The following is a 21,248-nucleotide window of genomic DNA, read 5'->3' as shown; positions in this document are numbered from 1 at the left end:
CACTAGTTCTCCCACAAGAACTTCCCAAAGAAAATAAGGGGCTATGGAATAGAAAGGAGTGTTTTCATGTACTGGTTCACAGGGAGAAGCAAGGTGCAGGAGTGCTTTTAATAATAGACAGAGCTTTCTAAGTGGATCCTCTGGAGACTGATACTGGAACATGAGTTATTCAACAAATTTTTACATGAGCTGGGAAGGTGGATGGATAGTGATATAAAAAAATGTTCTCCTGATAATATCATTCAGAAAATGTACTGAAAACCGGCTGCCAGGAGAGTGTTCAATTCATGTAGGAATAAAAGAGTCTGAAGTGGACAGTGTTGTGGATGGTCCTTCAAAAATTTCGTAGCAGTGCTCGTGAGCACTCCAAAGAGAAACTCAAAAGGAAAACATAATGTTAAGGATTACTGGGAGGTCAGGAATTTTTGAAGGCTACAAACAGAAAAGATGGTCATGCCATTTTACAGGTCTTACTTCTCTCAGATCTGTGGGCTGTTCTGGTCATGCTGGCTGCATAAAGAACATCTGAGGAAAGGATGATTGTTAAAGAAAAGAATTATTGAAGGGCTGTGTTGGTGTCTGTGGGAGAAAATTAGAAAAGTTAGTTTTAGAATTTGTTCTGTAAAATATGACTGAAATGCTCATATGATCATAGATGGTGAAAAAATGAGTGGGAAATAATATTCTTCAGTATTTCTGATTAAATAAGAATTAAATTATTTTAATTAAGTGGTCGGATGATGTATTTTAAACAAACAAAAGAAACCAATAAAGAGAGCATTTTTTTGCTCAGCTTATAATTGTGGACCTCATTACAACAAGCTGTTGTAGATAGCAGGAATAAAATTAATCCAGAAAGAGATGTGAATTATTTTAAAGGAAATCCCTGCTATTAACTGTGACACATGTTGGATGGGAGGCTCAGAAAGACCAAACCAATGAATTTACAACCTAGAAAGCTCTGCTGTGGGGGTGGTCCATTTGCCCTGTTCTTAGATGCATTTCCTAAGAATCTGCATCTGACCACCAGTGGCTGGGGAAAAGCTGCTGGTTGATTTGGGGTGATCCTCCTGCTCTAGTAACTGGGATCTCTGTTGCTGTCCTTGGGTTTGTGACTAGTTCATGTTTTTTGGAAATGCTAGCAAGAGCTAGCCAATTATTCACTGGCATTAAGCTCTCCTGTGTGTGCATGTGTGTACAAATTACCTTGATTTCTTCCAGTTTATTTCTTAATCAGATTTAATTAGCTTGGATGGACTCCTGCTACCATTTTTCATATACTGTCGAGTCAGAAAGTGGCCATACTGGATTCAGTTTTGCCATGAGTGGAACCTCTTAAATGTTATAGATTTACCCTAAATCATTCTACCTCTGTTTTAAAGCCCTGTTCCAAGATGAAAAGTGACTTAATCTATTATTGTTGGATCTATTCCATGAATATCCATGACGTTCTTGGCCTCAGTATCATGAATATTTTATTGCATACTAGAACACTCTCTACATATTAGCGAGCCCATTTTTGTAGCTGAATTTGGCAGATGATTGTGCTTTTGCTGTTTCATTACAGTTATTTTTACTGGTGTTGCAGTAATGCCCAGAGCCGCCGTGTGGACTGAAGCCCCGTGGTGCTGGATGCTTTAGCAGAACCAGAAGATTCTTTGCTGTCTGAAAACACTGGTGGTCCAAATACCTAAAACAGGCGAAAATGAGAAAGCAAAAGCAGAGCAGAGCAATGAATTGACCTGCTCACCATTACAGTGCATGTTTGTGAGAGAAATGGGGATTAAAACCTTCAGCCTCTCAATGATTTTCAAGTGGTCTTGGGAATCCAGAGAGGTCCCAGCTGAGTGGAAGCTGGAGAATGTTATCCCAGTTTTCAAGAAGGGTAAGAAGAAGGACCCTGGTAACTACAGGTCTGTCAGTCTCACTTCAGTGCCTGGTAAAATCATGGAAAATATTATTCTGGGAAGTCCTGAAAAACACCTGAAAGACACTGCTGTCATTGGTCACAGCGGGCACGGCTTCACGAGGGGAAAGTTTGTCCAACCTGATTTCTTTCTACAACAGGGTAATCCACCTAGTTCATCTAGGAAAGTCAGTAGGTGTAATCTGTTTGAATTTCAGCAAAGCTTTTCATACTCTCTCTCAAAGGGTCCATCTGGACAAAACCTCCAGCATGCAGCTGAATAACCATGTTACGTGATGGGGGAGCAGCTGCCTCACAGAGTTATGGTCCAAAGGAGGACCACAAGGATGGCAAAAGAACTGCAGAGGAAACTTTATGAGGAGAGGCTGAGGGCACTCGGTCTGTTCAGCCTGGAGGAGCCTGAGGGGAGACCTCATTGCAACCTGCAACATCATCAGGAGGGACAGCGGGGGGGCAGGTACAGATCTCTTCTCTCTGGTGACCTGTGGAGGTCAATAAACTAATACGATCCCAGTTTGGAGCCAAGAGACCGGAATGGTTTATTGGAATTACAAGTTCATATTTAAAGAGTTTAGGAACTACATATTGTTGTAGTATTGTTGTAACTATTACAGTTTATTACAAAAAGGGGGTTTCAGGGGATAAGGGAAAAATCTGACTTACACAATTTGGTGTTTTAACAGAGATGACATAAGGGGAAAACCCAGATTCACAAATTTGGGGTCTCAACACACACATCGTAGGGAAAACCCATCTTATCTTAGGGGGATTACATGGGGGGAACAGGTAACACAAAGGGAGAGACAAAATGCAAAAGGTTTTCTGCACAGCTTTGATGAGATCAGGGCATGGTTTCTCAGGGCTTGGGCAGGACAATCCAAACCCGTGACATCAATGGATCCTTGCCTGGACTCTAGATGGAGATTTTTTCCCAGTCTCTGCCAGCCCACGGTTTTTGTTTAAACCTAGCGGTTTTCTTTTTCTTATATCCAAATTTTGGAATCCAACAGTGACCCATGACAGTACTTGGACAAACGGCATGAAGTTGTGTCAGGGCAGGTTTAGGTTGGATCTCAGGAAAAGGTTTGTCACCCAGGGAGTTGTTGAGCTCCTGTGTTGGTTTGGACCTGGCTTCCCACAAAGTCCCTGAGACCCAGAGAAAAAACTTACTTCCCAGAGAGAAAAAAAAATGAAATAGCAGAGCTATAGCAAAAATATATATTTTACATATATCACAGTTATATACAGTTACAATACTACGTATATATAAAAAGAGAACCCTGAACTCACCCCAAAAGGGGAAGGAAAAGGGAAAAGGGAACAAAAACACAAAAGAAAACCCAAAACCAGGTATGCACAACTGATAAACAACTAGCAAAAGAAAATCTTACTACTTTCCTTGAGAAAGCAGGATCATGCCAAGCACCGTCGCCACAGAAAACAACAGGCTCTGTAGGCCCGACCAGGCCTCGGCCCACACGAGCAGAGATTAGCCGCGGGGAACCTGCAGCCTTCAGACCTCGCCGGGAGAGAAGAGCCTCAGTCTCTCCTCCCCTCATATTTACGTGTCTGTTTACGTAAAGGAATAGGTGGAATACTTCCTCGGTTTTGACCTTGCTTACCAGGAAGGAAGGCCTAGACTCAAAAACCATTATATCTCCCGTTGCCTGCAGGAGCTGAGGAAAAAAACCTCCAAAGCAATTTAATTGAGGATGAGATAAGAAAAGGGTTTAATTTGTGCCCAGGCATAAGATTACAAGACGCCATGGCCGTGTACAGGTGTTACAATTTATAATATTGCTTGTCCAATCCCAAATGTTTCCACCCTATAGCTTTTACCCTGGTCCACCCCCATCCCACCCCTTTGGAATTAGGGCTGGGGGCTTTTCGAGGCCACTTGATCATCTTCATCTTCTTCAGAGCACAAAGGGTACACGGTCACCCAGTTCTTGACTGTATTTTGCGTTTCAGGCCAAGGCACAAACGTCCTTAAAGAAAATAGGCCTACTCTTAAAGAGAGACTAAACATTTTCTACTGGAATTCAGGGGATATTGATATGGGAGCATGGAATGGGATATGTAGGGGTTGAGGAATGTGTAAACTACTGTGCTAAAGGGTAAAGGAATAAGGGCTGCTGCTCCTAAAATCTACTTCTACTATATAATTACTTATAAAGCTTATAAAAATTAGAAAAACCAAAAAATTAGAAGAATCTTAAGGCATCACTCCCCAGGGCAGTGGGCACAGTGCCAAGCCTGTCCGAGTTCAAGAAGTGTTTGGACAATGCTCTCAGGCCCATGATGTGACTCTTGGGATGTCTCGCTCAGGGCCAGACCCAATGATCCTGATGGGTCCCTTCCAACTCAACAGATTCAACAATTCTGTGATTTTCTAACTCCAGCAGCTCCCTTGTTCACCCATTTGATTGAATCCAATGGAAGAACACCCTGTTCATTTTTCAAAACTGGGTTTACAAAGTGTATTTATACTTTTTACAGTTTATTTTTGTATTAGGTAAAATGGGTTTTGCTGTATCCCCTTTATAGCACACAAGTTGTGCTTACTTACAAAACACTCATGCATAAGAAGACTCTTACATTGCAGTTATTATCCTTTTTTTTAGAGAATTAGCATCAACACACTTGCAATATGTTTCTTACTGTAGCCAAAATATGTTGTGTTTTTATCTTTTATGACTACAGATGATGGCAAATCTGTTCTGGTTCAGAAGTATTGCAAAGCTTTTTAACACAGAGTCAAGGACTTTAAAAAATATAAATATACACATACATATATATAAAATACTGTTCTTAGATTACCAATTGCTATGTTATTATATATGCAAAATATTAAAAAACTGCTGCTGATATAAAACAGTGACAAAGGGGACAAGGTGTCAGTGTCTAGGAAAATTCATTCACAGCAAATGTATCCAATAGCAGTGTTAAAAAAAAAAAAATCCCTAGAGGCCAAGTTAGTTTTTAAATCCCCATGTGAGCCCTGGCATTGCAAACAAGGTACTATGAAAATTTCTACAGATGGCTGCTTAATGTGTAAATTAATCTGACTCAGTAAGGATCATGCTAGTCAGTGGCAGTTATAATTATAGATCAGTATAAGATCTTGCTCTACAAATTTGTACAACCACAAAACTACCATACAAGCACACGTTTATTTAAATACTTTAATTATTTACTGTCAGGATTTGTGACACATGTATGCTTCAGCTTGCAAACATTAACTAGGAATGATACACGACAGTGTAGCTAGCATAAAAATAAACAAGGTGGCTGAAAAAACCCTCCCAAACAACGAAACCCCAGCCTGCAGGAATAAAGAGCACCAGAACACATAAAATAATCCAATTAGACATAAAACATCTCATTGAGTGCAGCTGTCCTCAGGAAGTCAAGAGAACAATAAAGTGCAACATTTTAGAGAGAAAGAAAAAATGCAGGTATCCTCAATTTGGATGTATATTTACAACTGGAATAGGAAGGTATGGAAAAACTTCAAGGCAACGGATGGAAGTTTATTTAAAGCAAACATGTTCACAGTTAATGAGAATTGTGGGAGTTTTCAACCTTTATTTTTTTTCCTCAGGACTTAAGGGAAGCAACAACCTCGAAAAGCTCATCTGTTCTGGTTACTCATGTAGGAAAACAATCCCTTGCTCTCTCTGTATCAACATGTGCCAAAGAACTCACCATGGCAAATGGGCAGTCATTGACAAATACACTCTTCTTTTCTTTATTTTTTTGTTTGTTTGTTTTCTTTTTTCATTTTGTAAGAAAAACACCCTGCTTTAATCCTGGCTATAGTCAATTAAATGGAAACCTTATCAAAATTTGAAAGTGCTCTTCCCTTTACAAAAGAAATAAAATAAATAACAGAGAGAAAGGGAGATAAAGAAAAAGAAAAGCAGATGACAAAGAGAATGAAGAAAAAACCAGGATGATAGTGGAAGAGAAGGAAGGAAGGAAGGAAAGAAGGAAGGAAGAGAGGAAGGGGGAAGAAAGAGAGAAAGAGAGAAAGAAAAAGAGAAAGTGAGTAAGAAAGAAAGAGAGAAAGAAAGAAAGAGAGAAAGAAAGAAAGAAAGAAAGAGAGACTAGGTGAGATCTATTGCTGTTATACTTCAAAGTGTTCCTAATTTCCTTACTAGTGTATACTTTCAGATAGCACTGCAGCAACATTTCTGCAGGTTTAGGGAGTGAAAGGTACTGATTAAAGTGGGCTGTTGTGGCATTTGAGAAATGCTCCAACTGTACACCTAGTTTATAATATATATAATGTGAAAATGGAACCTCAGCTTCATTGCTTTTGTCTGAAATGTTAGACAAACTGTAAAAAAGAAAAATTGTTTCGGCGATAAACTTAAAGTACAAGCGTTTGGACATTTTTCTGAAGGGTTCATGCTGTGGCTTGTCTAAACTCCCCACCACCACTGAATTCTTAAATATGTTTACTTGAAAAGGTCAATAGCTGGTTATCCTGTAAACTTTCCTCTAGGCTAGATAATAACAAAGTATTAGTTTTTGCTCATCTTTAGTTGTCAGCCACTCACTAGGAGGTAGCCAGTGTGCTCATTTTTCCTCAGATTGTAAATGAGAGGGATAAAAGTGAACCAGAGGCAAATAGTTGACTGCCTTTCTTTTGAAAAAAAAAAAAAAAAAAAAAAAAAAAAAAAAAAAAAAAGGAAAAAAACCTTAAGAAAAAGGGAAGAGACATGTAATTAAGTCATAACCCTCTACAGCAAGAGGATAAAGTACATGAAGAAGCAAGTGCATTCAGCTCACAGACAACAAAGGAAAGAAAAGCTGTTTGTTAAACCAAACAATAATGTATCTTGGTTATGTGAGGTTTCCATGAGGTTATCACTGTTGTACAACAAGCATACAAAATCTATATTAGTCAAAGGGTTCCTGTAGACAATCACATTGTTGTGAAGAAAGACTGTCCTAGAACTCCGTGGCAGAAATCAAATTTCTCTGAATTGGAAGCACTACCAGGAGAAAACCAAAACCAAATTAAAAACCAAACAAGAACAAAATGCCTTCTCCCCTCTTCCCCCCACCCCTGCCCCCAAAATGTTTTGCAAAGTTGGTCTCTAGAATGCTTGGTATGTTCTCTAAGGTTTCTAAAGGAAATAGTGTTGGTGAATTGGCCAGAGGGTCCAACACCAGTGTGTGTTTTAGTACAGGATTGAAAGTCATCCCTAGACAAACCATAGCAGTTGAGGCTGACTGGAGGAAATGGTAAATATACTTCCTCCTTTACTTGCATGGCTATATTGATCATTAATCTGTCAGGATTACCAGAAAGGGTGGGACTGTTACAGTGCAAGATAAGGCAGCAACAAGCCACTCCATACTTATATTCTGTCATGTAGACAGAGGTCTGTGGTTGCTCTCTTGGGCTAATATCCTTGCTACATCAAAAATACTGTTACCGCAGCAATCTCTAGATAAAGGTTAAGCTTGGAGCCTTCAGAAAATAAAATTAATTAGAAGATTAACAAATACTTGATGAGACCACAAATGAATTCAAGGTGGGCTCTGAGCTGGCTGTCAGCTATGTAAACCATCATCACATGAAGGAGGCTCCCAGAGAGAGGACTTCTTCTCCTAAAAACACTACAGAACGTGATCCAGGGGCAGTTTGTGTGCATGGGAATGGGCCAGACTGCCTCGGGTCCCCCTGGTTTTGAATCTGCTTTCCCATCTGTCAAATTTTTCTTCTTCACAGAATCACAGAATATTCTGAGTTGGAGGAGACCCAGAAGGATCATCGAGTCCAACTCTTAAGTGAATGGCCCACATGGGGATTGAACCCAAAACTTTGCCATTATCAGCATCATGCTCTGACCAACTGAGCCACCCAGTTCTCCCCAACTTAATAATCTATGACAGCTCAGTAAGTAGAATTTTTCAGTGACTGCATATTTTGAATTTGATGATTTTCTATAATAAATTTACAATTTACAAGTTCAGATCTGAATCTAATTCAAAGCCAGACTTACCCTTAAAAAAAATTCAGTTATTTGGTCTGATTACATGTGGAGGTCAATTGGAATTGATTATGGTTCCCTTACTGGAAGTGAACATTCTGCTAAGAATGTTTACTTCAGCATTTGTTTTTCCTGACCATTCTCCAATGATATGATTATTAGAAGAGTTGAAAGCATTCTACTGATTAAAAAGGTCGGATCAGTCCAGTTTCTTTGTCTTGACCACTGAAAAAATAATAGATATTCAAAAATAAAGAAACAGACAGCTGGGTGGAAGGAAGGGAAGTCATAATAGAGTGTAATATTGATTTTCTTCTTCTCTTAGGCATTTAGTGCTTCATCCAGAGGATTCCTCCCTGATTTTCTGCTGCAAGGCAGTGTCTAGTACACCATGTATAGTTAATTAGTTGAGCTAAATAGTATGCAAAGATTAGCATAAAGTACAGCTAACCATGTCTGCCATATGTTCAATTGTGCTTTAATGTGAATATGAAGGAATAATTACATAGTATCTGGCATATTACACTTTTCCTATAATTTACGTAGCAGTACTGTGATATAATTATGTTCATAACCTCAGACAAACCCTTAAAAGTAATGAAAGTCACAGGTCAGGACCAAAATTTTAACCCTAGTTGCAGTGGGGAATCAAGTTAACATGAGAGCATCACTTTAGTGTATTATGTGTATTAAATGTTGCATGTATTACGTGTTTTGTGTATTATGTGTTTCATGTATTAAATATTTAAATGCCATGTTCAATCCTCTCCTAAGTCTACTTTTTTTTCTTTAAATTTAAAAAATCCCATTGATTCAATATCATATATCACAGCTTTGTTGCTTATGCCCCAAATAATGTTTCCTTGGGTTCTTTTGGCTGGAGTGGCAACAGGCACCAGTGTAACGTGGCTTTGCAGGTGGGAGAAGAAGCTCATATTTTCAGCTAATATTTTCAGGTGTTTCTTAATATGACTGTTCCTTGAAAGGTGGGGAAAAATTAAAATATGCCTGTCTAAAAGAGATTTTTGACACTGTGATGGTGAAAGGCCAAATCCACCTGGTCAAAACAGAAATAGTCACATGAAATTCAAGAAACCTGTTGATCTGTGTACAAATACATTTTTATATTCATGGAAAAACTCATTAATATGGTACCAACTCCTGCCTTCACTGCAATCACTGTATTTCTGGTACTTTATACCTTCTAGAAGGCCATTAAAAGCTCTTTGCCCTTAACATTCCTTGTGGAATCATGTTCTTAATATTGTGTCCTTCCTCCTCAAGCACAATGCAGAATAGTTCCTGTAATCAGTTTAGCTAAAATCTGAGTGCAGCTAGAAAAGTCTTTCATGTCTCCAATTTTGTGTACTTTTCTGGATGTGTGTGCAGTTGCATTTTGTTTTATACAGGAGGGGAAAGTAATGAGAAAAAAGAAGAGAAACTAAAGTTGGTTAGATGCAGGATGCTTTTGTTTGCTCTTTTGTTGGCTCCTAAACAGGAAAAAATAATTCAATTGTGCAAGCTTTTCTGATTTGTGTCTGAGCTGTACTTGTTTTCAAGATCTCTGAATTTTCAATACTTAGAAGACTACCCTGCAGAAGCAGAAACTTAAAAACTCACTTTTAAAGACACCAGAGTAAATTCATATTACTTGATTTTATTTTTTTTACTCAACAATTCTGACAAAAGTGTTCAGAGGAATGACTATTGATATACTTTTCAAAGTAATTGCAATACAACTCAAGATAATCTTAGATGATACTCTCTCTCTGTCCTACACTGGTTTACAGCAAAAAAAATTACAGCAAAAAAAATATCTATTTATATAAAAATATAAATCAATTGATGACATATTTTGGCTCAACTATTAAACCCACATTTTCATGAGTAAAGATACAAAGCCCTAAATGGGACAGTGTTACAAGCATTAGGTTGGTAACAGTTCTTTAAAATATCTTGGAGGAGAAGTTTTATTTGCTTTATTAGCAAATATATGCGCAATTGTTTTCACAATTATGCACAATACTGAGCATATAAAAGTACTACAAACATTTTTAGGAGTGACTGCATGTGCTCTGCTAGGGTTGCAGAACTGTAATTTATTACATACAAAAAGGAACAGAGCAAATGTTGCCTCACATTCTCAGCTTCTCCATTTTATATGCTGCATTTAAACATTCTGCATTTTATTGTGACTATTTGGCAGCAAATCTCACATGCAATAAACCAAAAATTAACTTGTGTTGTTTCCTCATTTCTGCTGTTATATCTGGGCTGATCTCCAGTCTGTTCATGGCTCCTCCCTCCGGCTATTTATGATTTTAAAGACTTTTCTAAGTTTCCAGTAATGCTGAATAGCTGTTTATAAAATTTCAAATTCTCCAAGGTCTTTTTTGAATTAGTTCTTATAAATATTATGCTTTAATGGTTCCATCCACTTTCGTACACAATATGTGGTAAAATCAAACACTGACTTTTCCCTCATCTTTCATTTTTCTTATTAGAAATGTATTCAATCTTTTTTTTTTTTTAATATACAATCCATTTCCCTCATTACAGCTGAATTTTACTTCAACCCCTTCAACCCACTGTTCAATTTTTTCTTTCTTTTGATAAAACACAGCATAATTGCCACAAATCTGATCTGGGGTTTTCAGGGAGAAGATGACTCTGTAGAAGACTTTTCCAGTGTAAGTGGGAACTAAATTTTTTAAATCCTTTACTTGTTATTCCCAGAATGTTGAATCACAAAAATAGTTCAGAACTTTTATAAAGCCTTCTCTTATTTATTACTTAGTTGCATATCTAAACCCTTGCTTCACTTGAATACCTGATATTCCCGTTGGAGCTCAGACCTGTGCAGCATCATGAAACAAAGGCTGAATTCTCCAGGAGCTTCCAAGCATGTTTGGAACTATTGTTTGATTAAATAACGCGATCCATTAACCTTCTTTGTCTCTTCTTCCTCCAGATTTTGCCTTTTCTTCATATTCATTTTTTTGTCTCACATTTCAATTCTATCTCCTGTCTCTTCTTCCATCAACCTTTCATTTTCTATTTTCAGTTCTAATATTTCACTGCCATATTTCCCCGGTTCACAGTCCTTTTCTGTTTACCTTAAAATATCTCCTGAGACTTTTTTTTTTTAACCTCTAATTTTAGTTTTCTTCTACCGTCCCAGATGAACTAAAACTCTGGATGCCAGACCTTCTGTATATGAAAAAAGAAAAAAACATTTTTTTCTTCATTTCATGAGCCTTTCCCTGCGAGAGAGAAGCGTGAAGATTGAAATAGGGGAAGGCAAAAAGAAATAAGCTTTACTGCATTTAAATTTAGTAGTTAAAGGAAAACCCTGAAGGAAAAGTGGCACCAGCCTGATGCAGGTTTTAATGAAATTAGTCTGTGGAATTTTGTACCTTTCACTGACTAAACATGAACCCCTTCTTTTCCCCCATTAATGCAGTGCAAGGGAAGGGAAAGAGATTCAATCCTTGACATGGCTGAGATTAGAATTTCCTGTAAAACTGACTCCAGAGCTTTCAGCAGTTTGGCAGATGACTCAAGAAAAACTGTCCATGAAACCAGTGAGAAGCAGCAACAGGGAATCTACATTAAGCCAGATAACCTAACTCAAGATTTTAATGAAAAGATTGACTGGATTCTTCTTTTTTTTCAGTAAGTGTATGATTCTTGCAGTTTGAATTAGGATGAAAATGTAAATATATAGCTCATTACCTGCCTGGTTCCTGGCCTAATGACAGCATCAATACACTTCAAAACTGTTTGTCCTCTGATATTTAAATGAAATAAAAATTATTTCTGTTTTATTTAAAAAAAAAAATATATATATATATATATATATATATATATATATATAATATTTGGCCTTTACTTAGCCAAATTCTGCTCAGTTTAGCCCCACGTGCTGTCAGAACTCAGAGTTATACTTTGTGGATATCACTGTACTATTTTTTTTTTTTTGTAATTAGGAATGGCTTTGATGTTTTCAAAGTTGCTCTGGGAATTTGGATGACCAATTCACATTCACTCTCATGGGAGCTGGACAACTGTTTAATTCATTTTTATATAATGCTTTAAAAAGCTTCAGTGCATACATTTAGCAATAATCTCTAAGGATTGGCTTTAATACAGTTCCAGACCCCCCATATAACATCTAAGTTCCTATTGCATTTATTTTGTGTACCCTCCTAGATAGACATGGCCCAACAACAGACATGATTCTTAAGAAATCCTTCCAGGGTTCACTAAAATAACTTCTACTTGATCAAAGTGTCTTTTTATCAGTGTTGATTTTTAAGTTTTTATACTTAATAAGTGGATTTTACAGAACATCTAATGTGTTTTTGTCCAGGACAATTGAAGTGTAGTTACTAAGTCCATTGAGTAGTTTGTTGTAGCCCAAACAAATAACTGGACTGACACCAACATGGTTTTCACCTATGGAAAAAAAGGAAGGGATAGAATTATTCAATAGGCATTAGGACCAACAATGTCTCTTTTCTTACAGACATCTTGCATCCAAAAAGTTATTTTTCAATGATTGTGAATTGTCCCTGTTCAGAGCATCTCCTTCAAAACTGTCTTCTCTGCCTGTCAGTGCTCTGGGTTCCCTCTTTACTGGTTGGACTGGAGGCATTTTACATTTTGTTTCACTTCAAGCTGAAGATGTGCCTGTCAGAGTGATGCTGATTTATTTACAGTGCCAAAGAAAGCAACTTTTCCTACAGAGGAGTAATGTGGGTCTTGTTTACCATTATCCTTTACTTGTAGGAACTCTCAAAGATTAAGTTTGTCTCTTTGTTAAACATCACTGAAATCAGCCTGCAAGTTCTAAAACCATTAAAAATCTAAAAGACAGCTGGCAAAAACTTTATACAAGTGCACAAGACTCATTTTTCAGTGAGCAGAACTAAAAATCTCACTGTTGTCAGCATTACTGAAGTCTTTCTGAGGTTGTAACTCTAAAAGAACCATCTAATATTATTTTAAAAATATTTGCATACTAAATCTGCTGATGCATTAACATTTATAGCCATTATGTCGCAGTGTTTTTAATTTCAAAGTTAATTTCTTCTCCAAACAATTCAAATATACATTTCACGATAAGAAAGGGGAAAACAGAAGCCCTTGTTTGATCACTGTTCAAAGTGTTTTCCAGAAATGGACATCAGTCAGTTCTATAGGAAAAGATGCTCAAAGAACTCACAGTTCACTATCTTGAGCATTAACAGCAATGCTGATTAGGAGTTTTTCCTTCCTTCTGCATTAGAGATGATCCATGGTCATTTTAGGACTAAGAATTCCCAAATGGTCTCAGTTTCAATGACCTACCTATACTGAGCACAACGTTACAGCCCTTATTAAAACAGATCAGTCATGCTTGCCACAAGTAGAGATAGACCAAAAAAGGAAATAAAGGAAAAATTAAAGAAGAAAAAAAAGGTGTTAAATCTTTTAAAATATTCCATCTAGTTTCTTTGGAATTTTTTTTCTTTGGATTTTTTTTTCTTTGGATTTTTTTTCTTTGGATTTTTTTTCTTTGGATTTTTTCTTTGGTTTTTTTTTTTCTTTGAAGTCTTGCCTCAGAGACAAGGCAAATATTGGTTTCCAATACGTGATAAATTGGGAGAATCTATGAATGTGGTCCCACACTAAGCATGATGGAATTTACTGTTGCTGCACTGCCTGTCTCAGATACACAGTAGGTTGCCCACTTTTCAGCACAGAGCAGTTACATTTTCTCAGCTGGGAGCACAACATTATCTGTAATGCTACATTTCTCAGAAGTCCATTTCTTAGCTTTAGGAGCTGTGGACCTCATCACTTCTGTATTAAGAAGATACAATAAGGTATACCACTGACATGACCATCCAAATTCCCCTCCTTTTTATCAGTAACATTAACTATCTGACTGCCAAAAACGTCAAATAGAGCAGGAACAACAGGAACAGTCATTTACTTTTGGAGGAAGGTGACATTTCTACTCTTTTGGTACATTAGCTCCTTTTGAAATGCCACAGAACGTGCACAGAACTGGTGAAATTTAATAAAAAAATTACTTATGCAAAGTAGAACATAAAAAAAAAGACAGAGAAGGTTACAGTTGGAAGTTAAGAGAAGTTAAAAAATATATATATCAGGATTGGGAAGCCTCAAATAAAATAAATAAAAAACCCCAACCCAAACAACAAAAATAGATTTCCTCTGGCTGAAGTAGAAAGAAATGGCAGTACCTTAGTCAGACCAATTATATTCCAGGGGAAGAACAAGGAATAACTTCATGGGTGGCCAAGACACATAGACCTGTCCTTCAGTCCACTAAATGGCCCAGAATCCTAAACAGGAAAGCACAGAAGAAAATAAACAACTTGTGAAAGTGAGCAGTAGCAGCTGGAATCAGTCTGTTCCCCACCCTTTAATAAATCCAAGATGGAAATAACTCAGAGGAATAAATCTCTAAAGCAAGAGCCACTGGTACATGGTTAATGCCTCGATTTTCCAGGTGCCATGTAGCAATTTAAGGCACAGCATGCAAGCATGGGCAGCTCAGGGCACTGAGAAAAACAGGGGCAATTTGAGGAGCATGTGGTGGAAGAATGATCCCAACGCCGTTTGCTTTCCTGGAATGACTGAAAGGTTAAGAGGAAACTAAAACAGCCAGGACTACACAAACTGCAGAAAAAAGACAGGCAAATTACCAGAAACATCCCTTTTTCCTTATTGGTAGTCAGGGACACTTACTGAGGGACAGTGTGTCTTGATATTTGTGGTACAAGGTCTGGAATTTTTTTCTTTTTTTTTTTTTTTCATTTGACTGAAATAAATTTTAATAAATCCACTATTTTTTATTTAAGAAAAAGAGAAAGGAGAGCCTACACTTTCAAAAGCTGTCGGAGTTTAAGAGTTTTGCTGATGTAGATATTTGCTACAGGACAATATCATGGTTGATGTCTGGCATAAATGACTCATAATTCAAGCTCCATCCTATGAAGACATGAAGTGGTGCCTCTCAGAGCTGCCACAACATTTTTCCTCTTTGTAAGTCAGGAGGTTCCTCTCCTGTGGAGGTTGGGAATGAGCAATAATGAGGAAGATTTTACTCTTCCACTGCCAGTCCCAAACTAGCCTGAGATTCAGAAAAACCTCTGTTCTATAAACCACTGATCCTGTGACTAAAAGTAGGGTCACTTGTATGAACTGAAGCAAAAGTAACCTCTTGGTAAGTGTGTGGTTTCTGGACAAATGGCATTAAAACTCCTTGCAGGTATTTAACAAGGGGCTTGTAAACTTTACCAACATTAGAAAGAAGTCACTTGGAGTGGAAAATTTATTCTTGCAACTGTATGTTAAAAGGAAAAAAAAACCCACAAGAAATCTGGAAATAGATGGGTCCAGTGTGAAATGGGGCGTGGGTGTACATCCTTTATCTCTACTTCATAAACTAGCAACTCTAGAAAATAACACTTCTGGGAACTTGCTCAATATCTCAAAATTGGATATTTCCAGATGCCTGCAATGATGTTTAGTAAAAGAGAAATGGAAATGCATCAGAGAACTTTGGGTAGAAAGTTAGGGCAACATTCATCCAATCCATCTATACTGATTTCCAGGGGCTATAATCAAATCAATCTGTCAATCCCATTGCAATTCAGACACTTTTCTATAAGGAACAGGAGAGATTATTAAGATTAGCACTACATAAACTATTAATAGCACTTTTAAAGGATGGAGAAACTTAAAATGTTTTAAAATATTGATAACAAGTAAGTAATTTTTATTCAAATGTGATAAAATAGAAAAAACTGAACTGCAAATATAATAGAACCACAGAATCAGAGAATATGCTGAGTTGGAAGGGACTCATCAGGATCATGGAGCCTGACTCCTGGCCCTGAGCAGGACACCCCAAAAATCACAGCACTACCTGAGAGCATTGTCCAAATGCTTCTTGAGCTCTGGCAGCCTTGGTGCTGTGACCACTGCCCTGGGGAGCCTGGTCAGTGCCCAACCACCCTTTGGCTGAATTTATTTGAATTATTCTAATCTAAAAGACTACCTTTGATCTCAAGATGTTCATATTTGTACTTTGGCCCTGGCCAGAAGTAGGAAACGAAGTGGGAAAGTGAAAAACAAGTCAATGAAGTACAAAGCTTTTTTGAAATTTGTAGGGGAATTAAGAAAAAAAAAAGGGTTACCATAAGCATTTAGTGACAATTTAGATTCTGTTCTTATTTTAGCTAGAGCCATTCAGCCATCTGACATTGGAAAGTGATATTTTCAGGATGAATAGCAGAACATACTGCAAGGAACAATTCTGACCTTTTTGTAATACTAAGAAACGTTTTATGACTGATTAGGGTTCAGTTAGTAACTATTCAACCTAGGCTTTTTGGTTAACTGGAGCAGACTGACTATTTGAGCTTGTAAGAAATACAGATGGACAAGGTCAGTACATCTCTGTTTTTCATCCAGGCAGTCAGGTAGAAAATTAGCCAACTGAACTCCATCTGTCTTTTCTTTTTATTTTTTTTTTATCTTCTTCCTTTTTAAATTTTTTTCCCCCCCTTCTCTCCTAATTAGGCTTGTGGAAAAGCTTTTCAGCTTACTTTTACTGTTCTTTCAGCCTTTCCCTGTAGGCTGGTATTGTCCTGTCATAGCATTCCACAGAGCTCTTTGTTTCTGGGCTTTTTTTGCACCACTGGTTACAGACTTTAAATTGGAGTCATTAAGTTGTTGTGCAGTTTTTAGACGTATGACCACCAATGTAAAGGTCAGGTCACCCATTTCTAAGATAAACTGCTGAGTTATGCTTTATTGAGTATAAGCCTGCATAGACCTTGCTTGGAATTCTTCAGTAGAAAACATCCCTACATTGACACAAAGCGAAGTTAGATAAATTTAAATGTATTAGCCATAAATATAAAAAAGACTTCTTTCTTTTTCTTGCCCTGCACTTGGACCAGAATATATGTTAGACAGCAGTGAGGTGACTCATGTGGGACTGAGAAACATAAGTATAATTCCTGATTTAAACAGAAAAAGACCTTGAATCACTGTGTCTCGCAGGAATTTTCTAATTGTTTTGAGTAACTGCCATTTTGTGGTTTGTAATAATTTTTTCCTCTCTCCTACTTCCCTCCTCCTGCCTCATCTTGAACTCGTAACTCAGAATTGATTTTTTTTTAAAATGTCATAGTCAGTATGGAAACCTCAATACTAGGAATGTTAATATCTCCACCCACAGATATTCTATCAGATGTCACATTTGAAGCAATGCTTATACTAAGTACCAACTCCAGTGCAAAGGGCCAGATATTTTCCAGGGGAAACTATCATTCCCAGATATTTGGCACTGGTGATGCCCCACCTCAAATCCTGTGTTCAGTTTTGGACCCCTCACTACAAGACAGACCCTGAGGTGCTGGAGACAATCCAGAGAAGGGAATGGAGCTGGGGCAGGGTCTGGAGCACAGGTTTGATGAGGAGCAGCTCATGGAGCTGGGAGTGCTTAGCCTGGAGAAAAGGAGGTTCAAGGGAGACTTTATCCCTTCCTGAAAGGAGTTTGTAGCCATGTGGGGGTCGGTCTCTTCTCCCTATGTTGATAAAGTTTACAATAGGATAAGAAGAAATGGCACCACAGGGGGTTTAGATCAGACATTAGTAAAATTTCTTCACCAAAAGGGGTTGTCAAGCACTGGAACAGGCAGCTCGGGGAAGTGGTAAAGTCACCACCCCTGGAGATATTTAAAGAGTAGCAGCTGTGGCACGTCGGGTCCTGGTTTAGTGATGAATTTGGCAGTTCAGGGTTGAGGGTTAGACTTGGTGATCTTAGGGGTCTTTTCCAACCCAAATGATTCTGTGATTCTGAAGCTAATGTAGGGATAACATTACCCAGCTTCAGGTTGTGGTGCCACAGAATCCTTCAATAATAACATTTCCTTTAGCCATCAGCAGCTTTTTAGGAGTCTGGGCTTAGGAAGCCTCACCTATTTCTCCATTTGGACTATTTTTTTCTTCTTTAACAGACCACATAATACTTTCCATAACCAAATATCCAAAAAGAATGGTGGGCAGTCATGATATACCACTAAACCAGCATCCATTTCTGAGCTCTAGTTCAGAAAATAACATTGACCAGAGTGTAAGTATTAGATATAAACAATAGAACAGTATTGATCAAATGACTGACTTCCCAGTTTATCATAAGGATATCACCAACACACAAGCTATAACTTTTCTGGTAGACAGTAATATGGAGTCCTTCAGTGACACAAATTTTATTTGGTGTGCACTTGTTCTGAAGGACAGAAGTGAACAGCACATTTAATAAATGCAATAAACCCCTATAAAACATAATGGTAATGGTTTATGACCAGCCTTTTAGGGAGAAAGAATTTGCTATTTTAATTTGAACTGAAACACATTTTAAAAGTTCCTGACCCCTAATATCAAAGTTTTAAATGTTCTACTTTTATGCAGGGTAAAGAAGTAGTCATGAAGTAGTCATCCCACTAAATGCAATCTAAAATAACTTCTGTGCATCAAAAATGCATTTTATGTGCAATATACCCAGTGAAATCCTGGTATTGATCCTTTCCAGAGGGGGAAAAATAACATTTAAAACTCCCAGGTTTTAAGATAAAGAGACTTTAGATCATCCCTCAGCATAATCTGTTCCTGGACTTGAATATGCACACATCTTGTCAAGAGATTTCAAAGTTGTAGAAAAGGTGGAGAAAGACATTAGCTGACTTGCTTTAAAAAGTAGCTTTAAATTGCTGAGAGGTTGCCATCTTACATTAAATTCCAAGGGAATGGGGTTAACACACAGGGGCCAGATCAGGAGGTTAGGATGAATAAAAAACTATTTGCAACTTTTTTTGTCATGTTGTATAATTTCTTACATGATTAATTCCCCCACTGTGTACTGTGACTGTTATTACCCTTTACACTCACCCACACGTGACATCATATGTCCTGTTCTCACATAGCAGAAGAAAAAGGTGTCCCAATCTCAGGATGAAAGTCAGCAGTGTCTCTTAGTCTGATGAGGCAATACAGTTTTAATCCACTGGAAAGATCCCTGCTTCTCTGGCTCTCTGTTGAGGAACATCAGAAGCAAACAGCCAAACTCTTCTGCCTCAGCATTTAAAGAATTGTGTCAGTTCAACAGCGACACAACTTTTGTCTTACCCTCAAATATTGTGTTTTGGGTTTTTTTTCCACAATGGTGGAATTTAGAACCTTTCCATCAAATCCACTGACTAATGTGACCCAAAAGCCTTTCTCTGAAGAACATTTTCAAAAGCTTTATATTGAAAATCACTTGTTTTGATTGCACTGTTTCTACCAGTGAAAATTAGTAAACCTAAAATTTGGACACAGGTTCTGGTAAATAACAATTTCACCTTTTAAAATTGTATCACCTGTCCAAAGCATAACTAAAGATGAAATCCTTTGGGAGTAAAGCATGTGCATTTGTTTTTCTAGCCGAGAATGTTGCCTTATTACCTTCTTAAAATTAAGCAAAATTCAGTGAGGCAAAAGAAATCTGGGCTGGAGAGTTATCTTGCTTTACAAGGGGAGCTGCTGTAAAGGGAGAGGAAGTTGTGTTCTTTGCTAATCCAGTGGGAAGTTGTCCCACTAAATTTCATAATTCCAGGTGAAAATAATAGATTTACCATTAAAAATACAATTTATAATATGATAGCAATTGGCTAAATATACATTTCACACAAAACTTTGTCAGTGCTTGTGTGAAAGGACCAAAGTAAAGGTTTCTGCTCCCCTCTCCAATGCATGCAGGTGACCACAATATTTCTACTTATCAAAAACCACAAAAGCATTTCAAGGGCACTGTTTCATACCAGCTGATGAACAGATGTTTGGGTTTAAGTTGTCATAAAAAGGCCCATTTTGAGAATGTGACTGGGACAGCAGCTATATATGATAATGTCTTGGGATCAACCCAGGCAGAGCTGGAAGGGAAAATGGTAACTAACACCTCTGCTTTTCCTAAATTTAATTAAAGAATCATATTGAACATGCATGAGAATATTAAGACTATTTTTAAAGGCATAATTTAAGGGCAGAATTGTTAAATTCACCAAATGTACTTGATGTGAATTCTTCATTACTATGGATGGAGCAACAGCAACGGTTTTTTTTTTCCTTTTGGGCTGTTACTGTAACTCTGGGATTCTGATATCTGAAACTGTGCCTTCAGAAACTGAGTAGAATTGCCTCGCTGAAGATTGTTATTTAAAAATATCAGGTTGCACTCGAAACAACACGGGAAAAGCACAGATAAATGCAATATTATTTTTACAAATGCATTCATCATGAAGTGTGTGTCTTAATCTACCGAGTGTTCTTCAGACAGAATGTTCAGCACCATCTCCCTCCTTTTGATGAAATGTAGTCATTTTTATATCACCATTTCTATAGCAGTGTAAAAGAACATATGACAATTTATTATAGGATTAGAAAAAAATTACTCAAGCCTGCCAGTACAGCTTTATGATGGTTTTGTCTGCTCTGCATTTCTCAAAAAGATCGAACTTTTTGCTGTCCTTACACATATGTACATAAATTTCTTTGGGGTAAAACTGAAGTAACATAATTATTTGAAACCTTTATTTCTGTTATAAGTTAAAACAATTGCTCAGTGGGATTAGGATTTTTTTTTTAAGGTAAGTATATTGCATAAAGACAAAAATGGAAAATTAAAAATATTGAAGGTGAACTGAAGTTATCAAGTTTCTAAAGTATTTTGACGGAGGTGATGGCAATTACTATCATATTTAAATTGCATTTTTAATGGCAAAACCTATTATTTTCACCTGGAATTACGAAATTTAGGGAGACAACTTCCCACTGGATTAGCAGTTAAAAATGTCAGGATCCTTAGCAACCTCACAATACAACAATCTCACCTTTGGCTTCAATCCAAAAAAGCAGCACTATCATGGGCTGCTTATTTTAATTTTATCTTGGCATGGGATCTTCTGGATTAGGAGATAGAAATGAGCTCAACTCTTGGGTTTACATCTAATCATAATATATTGAGACACATGCTTTATTCCTTCTCTATTCAGAAAAAAAAGTATTACTTTTCTGGAAGAAATGTAAAATATTTGTCCAATTAATATGAATTTCAAATTGATTCTGAAGCTACTGAAATGCCTGTTACTATCTGTGTTGTCTGAATTGTGCATTAATACAAAACCTGTGAAATCAATAGGGTTTTGGTACGCGGGACACAGTATTTTATCATTTGTGTCTTGACAGTG

Source organism: Pipra filicauda, unplaced genomic scaffold, assembly GCF_003945595.2.
Source record: "Pipra filicauda isolate LSUMZ 115617 unplaced genomic scaffold, ASM394559v2 scaffold36_size6622888_pilon, whole genome shotgun sequence".
NCBI lineage: Eukaryota > Metazoa > Chordata > Aves > Passeriformes > Pipridae > Pipra > Pipra filicauda.
Note: the sequence above shows the minus strand (reverse complement) of the source record.